We start from the raw sequence: 18,903 nt of genomic DNA on the forward strand, positions 1-18,903 counted from the left end.
GACAGGAAATGAGTGTGTTAAGAGAAATATGTACAGCATCAGAGTTTTAACGTTGTTTTTGTCATATATAGTTCTCATTAACTCCTAAAATATCTGCTGGGGTAATATATTTCAAGCTAAACCTGAAGTATCAAATTCATGTAAAAATTAATAAAAATTTCTTAACTCCTGGGCTGCCAAACACTACATCATATTTAGTCCTAAACCCATTACGTCTCTGAAAAGTTTTCTGGCTAATCACTAAATGTGAAACAACTATTTTTGTAAATGAGCCAACATCTACCAATGTAGCAACACATATCAATGTAAATTTGGAGGAAATGGAAAATGGATAATTTTGTCAGGGTGAAAATGTGGGGATTTCTTCATTGGGAGGGGTCATTATTCAATAATCATCTTGCATAGAAAATGCACTCACGGAGCTGGTGCTGTAGCAAGGCTCATTAAGGAGCCTATACAATTGCTTGCACCTCAGAGTGGCATTGGTCAGAGTCCCAGCTGTTCCACTTTTAATCTGGCTCCCTCCTAATTAGCATCTGAAAGTAGCACAGGATGGTCCAAGTGCTTAGGGCACTGGAGACCTGGAAGAAGCTCCAGGATCCTGGCTTTGAATCTGCCCAGCCTCAGCCATTGCAGCCATTTGGGGACCAAACCGGTGAATGGAAGATCTTCCTCTCTCTCCTTCTGTCTTACTCTCCCTATGCAACTCTACCTTCAAACAAATAAACAAATCCTTAAAAAAAAAAAAAAAAAGACAGGAAGAAAATGCACTTGAGTGAATGAAATATCTGTTCCATTCATTGAAAGGCTATTTCAAGTCTTTCTAATCAAACTGGTCATTTTCTCATCTAGTGACAAAAACAAAAGGTATTGTGGCTTACTAACAACAGAAGATACAGGGAGCAGGAAATGTAATAAAAGAGGGAAAAAGAGTTTTGCTGTTATCATAAACTGGTCTAGTATTAGCAGATAAATAAGACAGTTCAGAACTGTTAATCAACTACATGGTTTCTGTTTTCTGCAGAAAGTAGTATGGCTTCCATATTGGAAAACTTAGAACCAACAAAATAACACTTGGAAGCATCTCACAACACTTGAGAAGCATTCAAGGAAATTGTTGCTTAGCTGAAATGGAACTTCTAGGGCCAAACAGCAGGAAGTATGGGTAAAATCTGGGTGTGGCTAAGAGTACAGGCTTTGGGGCCAGGTAGACCTCAGTCTAAATTTGCTTCATTGCTTATTTTCTGTGTTGCTTTGGGCAGTGCTTAATTTATCTGATCCTCAGTTTCCTATAATATAGGGATGATGATACTTACTGAGTTCTTGTAAGCACTGGAAGAGGGTAGAGTCTAGTAAGAAGAAAATATGCAATAAATGATAGCTTTTATAATTACCCCAGAGTGCTGGATCTCACACTTCTAACATGGTTGTATAACGTTTTATGATTTCTACGTTTTTTCTCACAGGTATTATTCTGTTTAATGCTCACTGTAAGAGTGAAAAGTCAAGCTCTTTATGTTCATGTTAAAGATGGGAAAATAGAAATGCAGAGAAATTTTATACTTGTCAGGCTCTCCTTTAACCCACCAGGCTGTAAAACTGGTTCCTGAACATCTGGCGGTAAGTCTGGTGCTTTCTCAATGCCTTCTACGAGTTAACAGTATTTTTGGAAGAAACAAGGAGGAGAGGAAAGATGCCAAAGGTCTTGGGAGTAGGTTTGTTCAATCTTTCCCATTAAAAGAAGGAAGGATGTGTAAACTGGGAAATGAGGCTTACATTGGTAACAGAAAAGGTTAAGAACAGCTTACTCCTTTAATGGATGCTTTGAACATTGAAAAAGGAGAGAACTAGAGTCTAAAAGAAAAGTCCAGGCAAGTTAGCTTCATTTTATTTTCAAAATATTTTATTAGTATTTTAATTAGTGTGTACTTGTTAGTTTGCATGTAGCATAGTGCAATATTAGACCCACCCCACACACACATAGTATAAATTGATCCAGCCAAGAAACCAGCTATTATTTCCTTACCCTTTTTTCTTTTGTGTATGAAGCTTATCAGCTCCATTCTTCAAATTCTTGATACAGAATATAATAGATTTAGGGTCAGCGTTGATAAAATAGTTTAGGAATGATGTCACAGTTGAAGTATATGATCTTGATTTTTTTCTTATAAAATAATGGGAAATCAACAATATGACAGCACTGCATTTGGGGACAAGTGTGATAATCTTATAGCTTAACACCAGTTAATACAACACAGAAGAATTTTTGAGTCCCCTCTCTGGCCTACACCACTCCCTACGTTCTTAGAGCAGGTGGTGGTATTCATTTTATCCATATCAAAGCACAGCTAAGCAAACAGAATAATTCCATGCCCATGCTTTAGTTGTGAGTCCTGAGGTTCTACACTGGTACTCAGATTTTTGCTTTGTGCATTCTTCTATCGTGTATTCAGTTAGTTGAATAGCTACCCCAGTTTAAAGTCTGCATTAATTTATTTGCATTAATCCTAAATATTCACTAATTGCTCAGTTAAAGAACACTACTGTAAAATGTTTGGCAAAAACTAAGTTGCCTCTTTACTATAGATTAAATGTCATAAAGAAAACCAAATAAAGACTACTAGCTATGAGAGTGACTTAAAGGTACAAATTCTCTGAGCCTTTAGATCAGGTAGGAATGGAGACAATGTCTGCCCATCGTCATGTGGAGAACAGAGCTACTGGTTCCTTCCATCCTTTCTTCCCATCAAAAGTCCTAATGACTTACTTCAGGAAGGATGCAGTTAAAATCTAGGGAGGAAATTTGCTAGAGTCTGGGGATTACACTGATTTTGACTTGGAAGCAGAAAGTAGCTTAAAGATTAATCATACAATAAACCGGGTGGGGCTTCTCCCTCAGTATCCCCCTTTACCTCAGATACATGATGGAAACAATATGGACATAATAGTATTAACCACTTCCCTATCCCCCTGAACCATTTTTTTTTCTTCAACTATAATTAACTATGTAAAGATTGTCAACAACAATACAATAAAATAGATTTAAAAAAAGATTAATCATACAATTATATCACCTATCACATATAATTACATGTTTTGTATAATTATATATATTTTCTGACCCTGCACCCCTGTGGGAGACCCAGCAAGAAACTCCTGGCTCCTGGGTTTGAATCAGCTTAGCTCTGGCAGTTATGGCCATCTGGGGAGTGAACCAGTGAAAGGAAGATCTTTCTCTCTATGACTTTACTTCCCTCTCTGTAAAATCTGCCTTCCAAATAAAAATAAATAAATCTTTTACAAAATGAATCAGACAAGATGCTCTATTAACTGGGAGGTATAGTTGATAAGTGGCAGAAACAATATGCAATGTAATATCAACAATCAAAAATGTTCTTGAAGCAAAGATTAAATCTAGATGAAAGTAAGGGAAGAATCAGGTTGAAGGGACTATGTCAAAGATTTTTGAAGTTGATTAGAGTGGCTCTCAGTGACCAAATCAGGATAATTTGGACATTGAAACAAATAATGGAGTAGGTGTTTGGTGAAGTGGTTAAGACATAGTTTGGGATGCCTGTCTCCCATAATTGGAGCACCTCCATTTGATTTTCAGCCCCTCTATTTCTGATTCTAAACTCCTGCTGATGAATTCCTAGAGAAGCAGATGATGGCTCAAATAATTGGGTCTAGGCACCCATATGTGAGATCTGGATTGAACCCCTTGTTCTTGGCTTTGCCCACGTTTGACTGTGATAGACATTTGGGTAGCGAATCAAAGAATGGAAGATCTCTCTTTGCCTCTCTGTATTTCAAATAAATTTAAAATGAAGAGTAATAAGGAAAGCTACATTCAACTAAATAAGAAATGTTGAATACATACTTCTATAAATAAGTAAATAATCAAAGGCTGACACAGAATGAAATGAAATATTGGTTCACTAAACAGGGAGGATTCTAACTGACATTTTAATTAATGATCAATGCATCATTAGTAGAGGAAAAATCATAATTATGAAGGATGATTTTGTGCAGGAAGGATCCAATGAGAACAGAATAGTACTGTTTCTCTAAGGTTCTAGCTAAAGATAGGAACACTAAATTATCTTATTGAAACATCTAGGAAATTCAACTTGAGGGACATTTTAGATAACTGGTCCGAAATCTTTAAATATCAAATTTATATAATTCACATTAGCATGAAACATTAAGTGAAATATGTGATCCAAATAAAAAGTTGCAATAAAGGACACTTTTAGAGAATTACCAAAGTAAAATAAGTTTTCAGGATTAAATGAGAATTATGGTGTAACTTCCTAAAAATTGTTTTGCATATGTATATGTGGCTTATACAGAAGGATATCTTTGGGAAATGCAATAAAACAAATATTGGGAGAAATGAGGGATCATGTTGACAACTAATTCAAAAAGCTCAAGAAAAATGTTAATTGTGTGGTATTTGCAACTATTCTACAAGTGTGAGATTGTTCCAGATTTTATCCAAAACACACAAAAAATTGTAATAGGATAAATGGAAGGTACTTCAATTTAAAAAATTGGTTACATGCTTAGTTATATAAAAGACTATGTAAAAAAAGATCTGAAATTTGATATATTAGACCATGAATTTAATGAGAAATAAGAGCTAAGATGCTAATAAGATGTTAAATTATATATAGACAGCATCTATATCCTGAATGCCACTCTGCTAATCACAGCATATCTGAAATTGTATTCAGTATTTTCATGTACCATGTTATACACATTTAAAAATTATATAAGACACTATTCTAATTTATAAACACTGTACAATACATACAAAATCTAAACTCAAAAGCGTAAGATAAATATTAATAGAAATTTTAGCATTTCTTCTTGCATCTTAGTGATTCATCTGTGTTGTTCTTTGGTACATTTATTTCTACTTAGACACCTCTGGTACAGAAAGTGGACTGCAGCATGAGAACTGAAACACAGATTCTTTAGAAAGCTATTACCACAGACTAGGTCAAAGATGATGGTGGCTTGGACTACCATCTAGTGGCAGTACAAAAGGAAAAAACTGGGTAGATCAAATGTGTATGTTGAATTTAGATCTCTTAAGACTAACTGGAGAGGCAGAAAGAGGGATAGAGGGAAACATAAAATGACAGCATTCAGAATGATTTCTAAAAATTATGCTGGTGTAATAGGGTGAGGGCACATTGAAACAGACACATTAGCCAGAGTGAAGCACAAAGGGTTCATTCTAGGAAATAGGAGAGGACAGATGGAGGACTGAGGGGCACCTGGAGACAGAAGGACACAGGAAAGCAGCGAAGAAAATGGTATGGTATTGTAGTCACCAGATACCCCAGGGGCATTCAGCAAGTGGCAATCTGAACTGCACTGGTGGCCAGAACTCCACCAGCAACCAAGTGGGGACAGGAGTTTACTGGGAGCTCAGTAGGTAAACCCAGAAAAAAGTTCCCGTCTTGCTGGTCTGTTTGATTTGACCAAAAGCAGAGACAAAACAGCAAATCCCAAACAGGCGGTGTGGGAACAGGGTGGATTTCACAGCCCAAACTCCAAGTAGAGTCAAGTCAGGCACCATCTTGTGTAGAAGGCAAAAACTATCGGACAGTGACTACACATGCACTAAGCTGGGAGCGTACTGATTTCAGGCTCAGTGAATTGCAACAACATGGCATCCTACAAGTTCCAAACAATATAGGTCTGGGTAGCCCCCAGACCTAACTGCCAGCAAATCAAGATCTCCACAAATGGCATATCAGGAGCCATTTTGTACAGAATGGAAAAACATTAACACTGCAGGCAAAACAGTGAACTGCGCAAGCGCTTAGCTGGGAATGAATTCACTGAGCTCAGTGCATTGCACTGGTCCCACAGAGAAAATAATACCAACTTCGGCATAGCAGGGATCAAGTTAGGTTTGTGTGGCCCTCAGACTTAATGGCCAACAGGTTCTGGCAAGACCAGATCCACCAACAGGCTAGCTATATAGTACTCCTGGTGTCTACTTAATCCTGGGAACTGTTCGAACCGGAAGTTGGAGAAAGGTTGTACAGGAAATGGTACAGCCTCAGCACAGAGTCAAAGGAGGTAGAGAGTGTTAAGCTAGGAGCTGGGGCTACAGAGACCATGGTGGAAATCTAACGTAAGAAACCAGACCTGGAACTCACAGGAGGAGTGGCACAAGTAACTGCAAACAAAGAGCCCTTTATGAACCACGATAAGTAAAATTGAACTGTAGACCTGTGGGTGACATAACTTAGAAACCTGCCCCAAGGAGAAGAATCTGATAATCAGAAGAACAATAACCAGGAGCAAAAGAGACAGAGGCACAGTGAATATTACTGATGACTCCTTTGCCAACCTCAGCGTTCACTGAGGAAGACATCGAGAAAATGGGAGATACAGAATTAAAAACACTGATTATAAAGCTTCTTATCAACAAAGAGAAGCACGTAATATAGGAGTTTTAGGAATTTAAGGACTATGTCACACTGGAAATAGCAACACTGAAACAAAATCAGGCTGGATTATTGGGAATGAACGACACCACAGAGCAAATTAAAAATTCAGTGGGAAGTGTCAATAATACAATGAAGGAAGCAGAAGAAAGAATTTCAGAATTGGAAGATATTCTTGTCACCATGGGGAAACAAACAAAAAGCTGGAAGCAGAGCTGGGTCAAGCTAAAAAAAAGCATTCAAGAATTGAAAGACACTATCAAAAGGCTTAATATAAGAGTTCTTGGTGTTCCAGAAGGCACAGAAGAAGAAGCTGGGTTTAAAAAATGTATTTAATGTAATAATAAAAGAAAATTTCCCTACTCTGGAGAAAGAATTGGGAAACAGCATCCAGAAGAGGCACAGAACTCCCAACAGGCTTGACCAAAAACAATCTTCTCCACAACACAGGATAATCAAGCTCTCTTCAATCAAACAAAAGGAAAAGATCCTTAAATGTGAAAGTGAAAAAAATCAACTGACATATAAAGGAATGGTGGAAATAGCATCCACCAAAACCAAAGGCAAATATGAACATCCTAGTAAAATAACAGCAGAAGACTAAATCAAAGAACAACTCATTGCTAAATGACAGGAACAAATTACCACCTATTTATATTTGCCCTGAATGTAAATGGCTTAAACTCAACAATCAAACATCATAGATTAGCAGACTGAATTAAAAACACAAAATCCATCTGTTAATTCCCTAGAAGAGATATATCTCACTAACAAAGATCAGCAGAAACTCTGTCTCATGGATTTTGATGTTTCTGTTTTTATTTTCATTTCTTCACAACACTTTTTTCCCTCATTAAATTCATCACTTACTCATAGGTCATATAGAACCATCACGAAAGTTCTTAACTTCGTTTTTCATTTTTTCCCAGTGACACATTAGTCATTAATAGCATATTATTTAACTTTATGGTGTTATAAGTTACTATTTTTTCTTCTTGTTGATTTTATTTTGTAGCTTTTCATTTAAGGGGATACATAGGAACTGTGTAATGCAGACTATCATATTCAGTGGCAATGTTGTTTAACTTCACAGCATTGTAAATTTCTGTTTTTCTTCTGTGTTGTTTTGTTGTGGCTTTTCACTTCGGGGGATTTATAGTGACTGTATTGTGGAGAGTGACAATCCAGATGTGAGGATACAGTAGAGTGTGCATCTCTACTTCTGGATCAAGGATAGACTCCCAGTGAAACTGTTGGATGTATCTTGAAAACGGGATGCTGGACTCTCTGCCACTGTCCATGCCTGCAATGACGGACTTATGACTATTTATAAGGATTTTTGCTCTTGTAATGATATGGGAGACCTCAGTGGGGAAGGGGGGAAATAGGGAAGAGATTGGGGAAATCCCAGGGCCTATGGAACTGTATCACCAAATGATAATAATAATAATAATAAATGAAAATAAGAAAGAATGATTTCCAGTTTTTAAAAATACTTACTTGAAAGGCAGAGTAAAAGTCACACACACACACACACACACACACACACACACAAACGCGTGCGCACACACAGATCTTCTGTTTTCTGGTTTACTGTCTACATGCCTGCACCATCGGCATTTCACACAAGTAAAGCAGCTTCCAGGTAACCAAGTTCTTGAGCCATCTTCTGCTGCCTTCCACGGTTAATGTAAAGGGTTAGAATTAAAGACAGAACTCCCAATCCAGCCACTCCTAGAGAGTATGTTGGCACCATAAGGAGCGCCCTAAACTGCTGCTTCCTAACAGGTGCCCTCTGATGTCTAAGTTTGTGGCTTTGTAAACAGTGCACATTCCAAAGAATAGAATTACCATTATAAGAATGTGGATTTCAATTCAGTGTAAAAATAATACAAATTTAAAACAGAAAAACATGAAACTATAAAACAGGCAGGATGATCATATCCTAAAGGATTTCTGAAGTGGGAAAGAAAAGCTAGCTGGCCTGTCTGAGTACTTTCAACTGTAAGAATCCATGGTTCAATGACTACTGCTCAATGTTTCAGTGAAGTTATCCATATGACTTCAGAACAACTTCACCAAACCTACTATATGATGTTATTTGCAGGTTTTTGAGAAAAAAGTTTCTATAGTACACTGGTAGAAATTTTACTTTTTTTCTTTGAAAAATGTAAAATGAGTTTCAAAACAATTTTAAGAGGCAGTAAATTTTTGTTACCATCTTGCACGAAGTTCTATATGAGTAATAGTAAATCTGCAGCTGACACCAAACTGGTTAAAAACAATAATTATCATTTTCACTTTCCTGCCAAGTTTTATGAAATATGTTATGTGGGTCTTTCAATTTGGCATTATAGCTTTATCTATCATATGACTCAGCCATTCTACTCCTGGAAATTTACCCCAACAAGATGAAATTAGCAATATGAAAAAGGTATTTGTACAGCCTTTTTATTGCAGCTGAATTTATAATAGCTAATATATGCAATTAACCTAGATGTCTACTATTGGATGTCTGGATAAAGAAAATGTGGTATATATTTACCATAGGATAGTACTCAGCCATAAAAAAATAATGAAATCTTTGGCAACAAAACAGACTCAACTGCAAATGATGTTGAAACGAAATAAATGCAACTAGAAACCATTATGCCCAGTGAAATAAGCTAGTCTCAAAAAGAAATCCATCATGTTTTCCCTGATACGTGGCAGCTAATACAGACCACACAAAAATGTAGGTTTGAAATGGTCTCTCTGGAATGAGATTGTCATTTTTAGCCCATGTTTATGCTCCTGTGGAAATGTGGTCTTGAGGTCTTTTTACTTTTTGAATGTTATAATGAGTGGCATAGTAAGCCTGTGAATATGAAGTGAATTAAGATTATGACTCAACAAATACTGTTGAAGAGAGTGAAAGGAGGAGGTAGTTTTAGGGAGAAGCAAAGAAGTAAGGGAGGTGTGGTTGTCTCCTTGCAAATATACATAAGAATGCAAAAAATCTATTGTCTTTATATTAACCAAAGATTCTTAAAATAAGACATTTTAAATAGAATAAAACAAATGAAATTCTACCATTTGCAGCAAAATAGACATAAATAGAGGATATGTGGAGTGAAATAGCTGAACAAGTACTTTATGCTATCCTTTTATAAGTGAGCTATAATTAAAGAAAGGAAGGGAAGAATGAAAGAATGGGCAAAGAAAGGAAAGAAGCAAGAATCAAGGATTGGTACAAACAGTTTAGTAAAACAGTTTTATACCTTTGTCAGAACAAAGGTTAAGAATGTTATGGTACTTCAGTTTAAGTAGTTTTTGATCACTTTAAAATGTACAGTTTATGGGTGAACTAGTCATTTTTCCATTCAATTCTTGTCTATAGTCCTGTCTATGTTCTCACTAAAGTAGAATGTTTTTGTTTTTCATTTGTTAAACTTTTTATCTGGTGAAAAATATAGCCTTTTATTATAGTGTAAGTTTAAGGTGTTATCTCATAAACTAAAAGATGAAAGGCAGAAGAAAGAAAGGGTGATAGGAGAGGAAAATGGTGGGAGTGAGAGAGAGAAAAAGGCATTGTTATTATCTTCTTATAATTGTATCTATAAACCATTTTGAACCTTAAAAAGTAATTAGGACCAGTGATATGGCATATTGGGTTAAGCTGCCACCTGCAATGTAAGCATCCCATATGGGCTCCAATTTGAAACCTCACTGCTTCCCATCCACTGATATGGTTCCCTGCTAATGTGCCTGGAAATCATTGGAGAATGGCCCAAATGCTCAGATCTTTGCAGCCATGTATGAGATCTAGAATTCGCTGCTGGCTCCTGGCTCCTGGCTTTGGCCTGGCCTAGCCTTGGGCTTTAAGGCCATTTGGAGAGTGACCTAGGAGATGGAAGACCTCCCTTTTTGTTCCTCCCTTTCTCTTAACAGATACAGAAAAAATATACAATTAGAAATTCTGAAGTAAAACTTAAAAGTTTCATTTGATTAAAATTTTTAAAATACAAATTTCAAAACAATGTATAATGTAACCTATGTATCAATTTGTGCTAAATATCAGTTTATGAATTCTCTTTTGTTCACAATAAATAAGTTATTGTTTTAAAATATGTATTTTGTAATACACCCTTTAAACTGGGATAACAGCTCAACCTGATAGTTATTTACGGACTATAAAGTCAAGAGTATTTAGAGAATATAGAATAAACCAACAATGAAGTAACAATATCTTGAAGGAAAGAAAACAGATACAAGAACTAGCTTATAAAAAATCCACACAGATGTTTATAATGCATAAAAATAGAACTCATTTTGTTTTAAACATGCTTATTTATTACTTCCTTCCAATAGGCTCTTGTCTCAAAGACTGTAGTTCTATTTATAGATCTCAATTTCAGTTAATTATACCTTTTTGGGAGCAGGAAGAATCTATACCTAATTTTTCATCTCACAGAAAACTGTATAATGAATTGTTCATTTAACATTCACTAATCTACTATGTGCCAGATACTGTTTTGCCTTTGGGGGGTCCCAAAAGAGATTGACATGATTTTGGTTTTTAAGGAACTCGGTCTAGTGAGAGACAGATCAGAACCAGAGGATTATTCATGGCCAAGGCTAAGCAACAGAATAAACACACACAGGACTTTATGAATGCTCACTGCAGGGTCTGGAAGCCTCTCAGAGGGGCTGCAGTTGGTCTGGGTTTTAGTCCATTCATTGGAGAGTCTGGGCAAATGTGGAGCAAAACAGATACTGCAAAAGCCTAAACAAAAGCACATTCACAAGGAAACATGAGTCTGAGATGATTCTTGTAGGAGGCAGACTCTTTCAGGTGGAGCAAAGAGAAGACATGGAGTGTTTCAAACAGCTAAGCAGAATGTTCAAATGCAAAAAGCAAGAGTCTGGATTTCTGGGCCAATGGGAATATGAGAGCAGAGGTGCAGACCCTTCTTGACAGGAGATTACAGTCTGTAAAGGTCATCAGACAGAGAGGACCTGTAAAGGTAACCAAAAACAGAGAGTTGTACAGGATTGCAGCATACAGCTGTACTAAGGTATTCTTAACTAATATAAGTCTTGGGTAGTCACAGAAGCAATTTTGAAAAGAGAAATATACAATAAAAGATTATGCACTATAATGATCACTCTGGTTACAAAGAATGGATGGAAGTGAAATGAGACATATGCTTAAGTATGTGTTCTAATCTAGAAATAAATGCTTGGTCAAAATTGAGATTAGTATCAGTGAGAATGAGACATGGAGAACAGAGATTATACAGAGGGACTTTCAAAAGGGTTATAGACTGCATGCAGAGTACATGGCAGAAGAAATGTTAAAACGTGTCTAACATATCTAGTTTCAATGATTAGTTTAAATGAAGCTTCTTGCACTGAGTTAGGAAATTAACAAGAGGCAGAAGAATGCAAGTGAAAGTAGGTCCTGCTCTACTTAGCTATAAGTATCTGTGAATTGTCTGTCTTCTTGGAGACGTAAAGGATGAAGTAATATGAAGATGTGAGACTTATTAGCTCAAGGGTGGTAGATTATTTCCTTGCACTATCTCAAGATGGAGTGAAAACTGAAGGAGTTGGGCATTGTAGTGCAGTGAATTAAGCTGCTACTTGGGATATATGTATCCTATATATAGGATATGTATCCTATATCAAAGTTCCTGTTTTGCTTATACTGCTTGTGATCTAGCTTCCTGATAATGGACCTGGGAAGGAAGGCAGCTGATGATAGCAAAAGCACTAAAATCCCTGCAACTCATGTGGAAGATCCAGATGGAGTTTCTGGCTCCTCATCAGCCTGACCCAACCCTGGCTGTTGTGGGAATTTAGGAGTGAACCAGCTGATGGAAGATCTCTGTCTCTGTCTGTCTCTCTCTCTATTTTTCAATCTCTATCTCCCTTCCCCCTTAACAAAAATAAGTATATCTTTTATTAAAAGGAAGAAAAGTAAGAAGACATAGCTACCATGTGAACTAGAGTTTGTGCAAGACAACTGTAGAGAGCAGTTTGCATCACATACTATAGGAAATCAGGGAGGTGAGAAAAGGAAAGCTCTGAACTTGGCAATAAGCATGTACAACCTTATAAATACATCTTAGTAGAATGGGGTGGGAGGAAATCCAAAATATAGTGAGCTATGACTGGAAAGTGAAAAAGTATAATTTTGTGAACATACTAAAGAGAAAATTTCAATTTTACATATGGAATCAAATAACGTGGGATTTAAGTGCTGATATGAACTGTTTATGACATACTGCTGAATGAAAGAACATCTGGCTATGACAGACTACTGAACTATTACATTTTTTATGATAAAAAATGTTAAATTCATGAAGGCAGGGATTACATTCACTGCTATATCCATTTTACCTACAACAATATCTAGTTCATAATAGGATATTAATATGTATATATACACCTTCTGAATGAATGCCTTAAAAGCATATGTTCATACAGAGGAAAAAAAGTTAAGATAAACATCAAACTGTTGAATATGGCCATTTCCAGGTAGATATTGATTATAAAAAGAGAAGCTTTGGTTTTTTGGTATACAAAATGTACCAGTAAAACCTAAAACTTAATATTGGTCTCCCCCACAAAATTAGGCTATTCTACTCGGATTAATATGGGACTAATTTTATCAGGCAATAGACTAATTCAAAACATGAAAGCTTCGATCTGTGTCTGATAGAGTGGTATAACAGGAAAAAAATGATTGTGTCACAGACACACCATACTGGAGTTCTGGTTGAAGTTCTGGCTCCTCCACTTTCGATCCAGCTTCTTACTAATGTGCCTGGGAAGACAGTGGCAGATGGCCCAAGTACTTGGGTCTCTCCTACCCATGTGGGAGATGAGGATGGAATTTCTGGCTTTAGCCTAGTCCAGACCTGGCTGTTGTAGCGACTTGAAGAGTGAACTAATGGATGGAAGATATCGTCCAAATCCCCACCCCCATCCTGACCCCATCTTTATCTCTGTATTTCATGCAAGCAAACAACCAAACAAATACATCTTTTAGAAAACCAGAAATGATTAAATTTAAGTGCAAAATAGAGGGTTGCTCCTGTTCAGTTCATCAAGGGATGCTCTTCATAGTAGAGATGTCTGCCAGGAGACCACCTTTAGATATGAACAAAGGAGAAATAGAATAAACTAAATGAATTCTGTAAGTAAGTGCTCAACACCAGAGAAAATGCCTTCCTTCATTAAATAATCCAGTAACAATAACTTGTCAGGAGACATTTTTCTGCCTTTCTTGGTCATCACAATCTACTGTTTGACCTTTAAGTTGCCTTGTTCATCCATAACATGTCATCATCTATGGCATCTATGGCATCAAAGCTGTTCTCTCTGTTTCATTTTTCCCCACATTCTCTTTCATTTTCACAGAATTATTTCTTTGAAGATCCACACTTTTAAAATGTAAGATTTAACATATAAATGGCAAACTATTTGCCCTCTATCAAAATGAATATTCACTTACAGAGTAAGTGAATTCCTCAGAGTAAGATTCCTCATTTGTGAAATGACTTCCAAAATAACATTGTTTAATGCATTAAAGAATGCATTTAAAATTATCTAATATACAGAGACTGTTTCAAGGACACAAATGTTCCACAAAATTGCTATTTTCTAAATGACCACTGAATATTAGATCATTTTTAAAGCACAGGTTTTAATTTACTGTATTCTCTATAGAATGTGGAATTAGCAGGGTTGGCCAGAGAGTAGCACAAATATTAAACCATTGCTGGTGCCACCAACTGTGTCCTAGAGACAGGTTTTACCAAGGAAGATATCACTAATATCTGAGTATTAATTGGATTCTCAAAGTTAAAAGTTAAATTTTATAAGAGAAAATTAAAATCTTTTAAAATTATTTAAAAATTATATTAAAATAATTATTTTAAAATTATTTTGAAAATACATTTTCTTAGTTTCCTTTATGTCCATTATCCCAATATTATGTTCCTAGAGATAGGACACCTATATTTGAGAAGTCCAGTATGATTTTTATGGATCTGACTTTGAAGAAAGGAAATTGTGAATAGCTTCACATGCATGTTCTCAACAGCCGGTTTCCCTAGAAATTTGTTTTACAAGAAAGTGATGACATTTTTGCATTCTTGAACAGAATTATTTCCTCCTAACTATGACCAAGAAGAATGTGAAAAGTAACTGATACTCTGTGCACCTGAAATGAGCCACACAATTGTAGAAGCAGTTGCCTCAGTCAACACGGAACAGACTGTCTCAGCTGTCAGCCACATGAAAACAAACTGAAGCTTAAGATGGCTTAGCAGTGAAAACACAGCAGTCTCCCTCACCCTAAATCCCAAGTTCAATTTAACAGAAACTATACTGATAAAGCACCCATAATCTGCCCAATACTAAACTGTGAAACGAACTTAAAATGTACGAATTTATGACAAATAACCCCTTAAGAAATGTGATGATACATTTAGTATCAAAGGCAAACAGAATTTTTTTATTTAGAGAAAGCGGAGTATATTGCTTTTCCCTCAAGATAGCTGGCTTTAAATAATTTCAGTTCACTATTTTCAAAGGACATTAGTAAGACTGTGATAAAGTAATTTTGGTTAGAGACACAAGAGAATTATTGAGTAAAAGCCACATTAATTGGCTCTCACAGCTACAGCCATGTAATTTTATGTGGTGTCATTAGAAAAAGGACATAGGTACCAATTGACAGTTATTAGATTTTCTTCTAAAAGATAATCACTAACCTTTGATCCATCTGTGGCTTTGTCCTTTCATTCACATGGTTTCTAAATTCTCATAGCAATAATCATTCTGTCTTGAACACAAATACTGGATATTTTCAAAAACAGGGTATGCTATCAAGATCAGTAGTGCTGATGAAGATATGGAATTGATATTTTACATCCTGCTGTGTTGAATTTTGTACGTGCCTTTAACAGGGAATAAAACAATTAGCACACTAAACTGAATTCTTTGCTTTAATATTTATTATAGATCATTTTCCCTCTAATATAGTTACTGCTATATTAGTTATAGCAGTAATAGTACAACTATAGCTGCCTTAATAAAGCATACATTCACTTAATCTTTTTAAAAATATAGGTTATTTTTTATTTATTTGAAGAGGCGATAGAGAGACAGTGATTGAAAGTTATCTCCCATCCACTGTCTCACTCCTCAAATAGCTGCAGAGCTGGGGCTGGGCCAGGCTGAAACTAGGAGCTGGGAACTCAATCTACGTCTCCTGCTTAGGCACTAGAGACCCAAGAACTTTACTTGATGTCTCCAGAATATTTGCCATATCATTCTCCAGACTTTTTAGTATTGAAAGTTTTTCATAGTAACAATTTTTAAAACCAGTTAATAAATTAGAAAAAAAAATGTACTCTTAGGATCTCTAGTAGATAAAGTCTTTTGCCTTGAAACCCATTCAGGGATGAAGTTCTCCCCATCCTGCCTGTCAGTACGTTTTTATCTCAGTGACCTTTAGCCCACACCGCAGTGAGGTAGTTTCCTCTGTTATCATTGAACATGAAAAGCAGATGGTCAGCGCTCTGTATAAAAGAGATCATGCTTCCCCCTCCCCAACACAAAATACACTCCCCTAACTTATTAGTAAAGTATAAAGCAATCATTACACAGGCAGATTCTTTCCTTCAGGAGAGTTCACTGCTTCTAAAGTGGGAAGAGCACCAAATGAAGAACTCATAGTTTTTATCTCAGAAAACTCTGCCAACTCTGTTTTCTGGCGGGGGCGGGGGGGGAGATGCTGTGTAGTCAGAATTGGATCCACAGCCCATCGTTTCCTTTGTGGGTGACACACAAGAAAACGATACCGATTGGAACCGAGGCGGCTGGATGGTTTGGTAGCGGGCCTTATTTTGCCTCTGGACATTCTGCTTGGCAGACTGTTTTCAGCACATATTTTGTATGCTGTCTAACTTTCAGGAAAATCTACAATAGTATGAATTAAAACACCCAACTTTGGATCCTACCCTTCCATGCTGTGCAACTCTGATCAAGCTCAAATCTCAGTCTCTCCTCCTATAAAGGGACACAGACAACAATGCACCAACTCCATGGGATTTATTTGTTGATTTTCTTTTTGCCTAAGGATAGGGAGGTGGATGATTAGATGAAATAAATCACATAAAACATGTTGTGAAATACAAACTTTCATGCCAATGCTAATAACAACTATTAGTTCGTTTTTTCATAGTTTGCCAAACTGTCCATCATTTCCTTCTATCCCACAGCTTTGTCCTTCTTGTGCTCCATTGTATGAAAGTGATAAAGTTAAAATTAAAATTAAAATTAAACCAAAACATGGTTAACATGGCTTGTGGCCATGTTATCTTGCCTATTGTCTTATGATAGATTGACATTTCCAGTTGTCAAACTGAAATTTAGCTCATGGGGTTGCTTTCTTTCTTCTCTCTTACAGGATGAATATGATACTTTGCTTAGGTCTATGGAGATACACAAAGAAATAATTCATATTTTTCTTTTGGGAAAGTCAAATGACTTGTCAATTATTTGTCATGATGCTTATAAAATAATAATCTGAATGAGAATAATTTTTTAAAGAGACTAGATATTGAATCTATAGGAATACTTATGATATAGTGAGTAGTAATTATCTATACATAACGGTTGTTCTATTAGTTGTCTGCTTCCAATATTTCAATTTTAATTTAATATATGCAATATATTCCAGAAATTAAGATAAACTTATTATCAAAAATCATTCTGAAATGCTTTAATATGAGTAGATACTATTTACTTCATCTACCAGAGGAGTCAACAGAAGAATCTAGTTGAGATATTCCATCTGTTTTTTGCTTACTGTTGACTCATGTAACAGGTTTCCAAAATATAACAAAAGCATTATATGTATGGCCCTAGGAAAGTGTTCTCATTATTAACCATATCTTGGGAAGCTACCAGAAAATGTTATGAAGAGTCAGTAAAGTGAAAATGGTTCTTTTTGTTGTTTCTATCCATGCCAGTGCCCTTCTTTCCTGGAGCAGCAACAGGAACACTGTGTCCAGAAGCTATCCCTGGCAACCTTCTTTCAAAATGTATTCTAACATCCCAAACTATCAAGAATCCTAAGCTTCTGCCATCTTGAAAAGCAACATGCTTTAGCAGGCTCTCTAATAGGAGCCAAGATACAGATTTTTAGTGAGTTAGTAATATTTTGTAATATGTATGTGTAAAATATATTGATTGGATGTTAGAAAAGATATTCATGTAGCTCTTGTAACTTTCACAAATTACATTAGAAACAAATTAACGAAATTAGATCTCTCTGGAGAGCACAAAAACCAGGACAGGGGCAGGGGTGGCTAGACAGAAAGGCACCTGCCAGTATGTGTGTGGGCTGTATAGTAGGTTGGTTGGGTTGAATGCCCAATGACATGTGGAGAGCTAAATGGGATGTGGGACAGACTGAACAACCCTGAGGTACATACTGGCAAGCATGAGAACCAGGGTAGGGGGCAGGCCTGGTGGGGGCTTTGGGGAATCGCCCCAACCAGGCTGCAGCTTCCACTGGTTTCTGTGACGACCGAGTATGAAGTGGGTAGGATCGAGCTGGACTACAACGCCCATTGGTTCACGTGGAAGACAAGGCTGGAAACAGAACTGACCCGGCAATAGCAAAGACCAGCATGTGCATAAGCTGATTGGGGCGACGGACTATGCCAGCCCCGGAACTGGCAAACTCACGCAAGAATCAGGTTTGGGATCATCTCAGATGAAGTTTCTTTGGAGATCCCTCCAACTGAACTGCTGATCTCAGAACCCCAACCATGAAGAGACTATGTTAGCCAGTGGACTCTGAATGGGTTTCGTCGTGATTGGAACGGCGAGATTGGCAGCTATCCAGAACCGTTGAACTATCAAAACTGCTTGAGCAGGATCCTCAGAGCGCGCCTCAAATTGGGGATCTGGGATGGGTGGGAAGCTGGGTGGAGCTTTTCCCTTGTTTCTCCCCTGACCCCAGATACAGGGAAAAAAAGGATAATATTAGTGTGGAAACAATGGTATTACCCACTTTCATCCTATAACCCTTGACCCTTTGTACCCTAATCAATTAAGTAAGATTATTAAAAAAAATAATAATAATAATAAAAGAAAGTAGGTCACTCAAATGTTAAGTGAATAATAAGCGATTTGACCTTTTTAGGGGAATGATGTTATTTTTCTTATAATTTTAAATATATTATTAGACTTTTCAACATGATAGATGCTTACTAATAACTCTGTAATTATAATACATACCATTTTTTTTTAAAGATTTATTCATTTTATTACAGCCAGATATACACAGAGGAGGAGAGACAGAGAGGAAGATCTTCCATCCGATGTTTCACTCCCCAAGTGAGCCGCAACGGGCTGGTGCGCGCAG

General features: G+C 36.6%; 1 protein-coding gene across 1 annotated transcript in view; it reads right to left on the reverse strand.

The window, feature by feature from the left end:
- The window catches only part of ARSJ (arylsulfatase family member J), a 76,961-nt gene that overhangs the window by 1,826 nt on the left and 56,232 nt on the right, over nt 1-18,903 (reverse strand). The gene's annotated exons all lie outside the window — the stretch shown is intronic.

Source organism: Ochotona princeps, chromosome 7 (assembly GCF_030435755.1).
Source record: "Ochotona princeps isolate mOchPri1 chromosome 7, mOchPri1.hap1, whole genome shotgun sequence".
NCBI classification, from domain to species: domain Eukaryota; kingdom Metazoa; phylum Chordata; class Mammalia; order Lagomorpha; family Ochotonidae; genus Ochotona; species Ochotona princeps.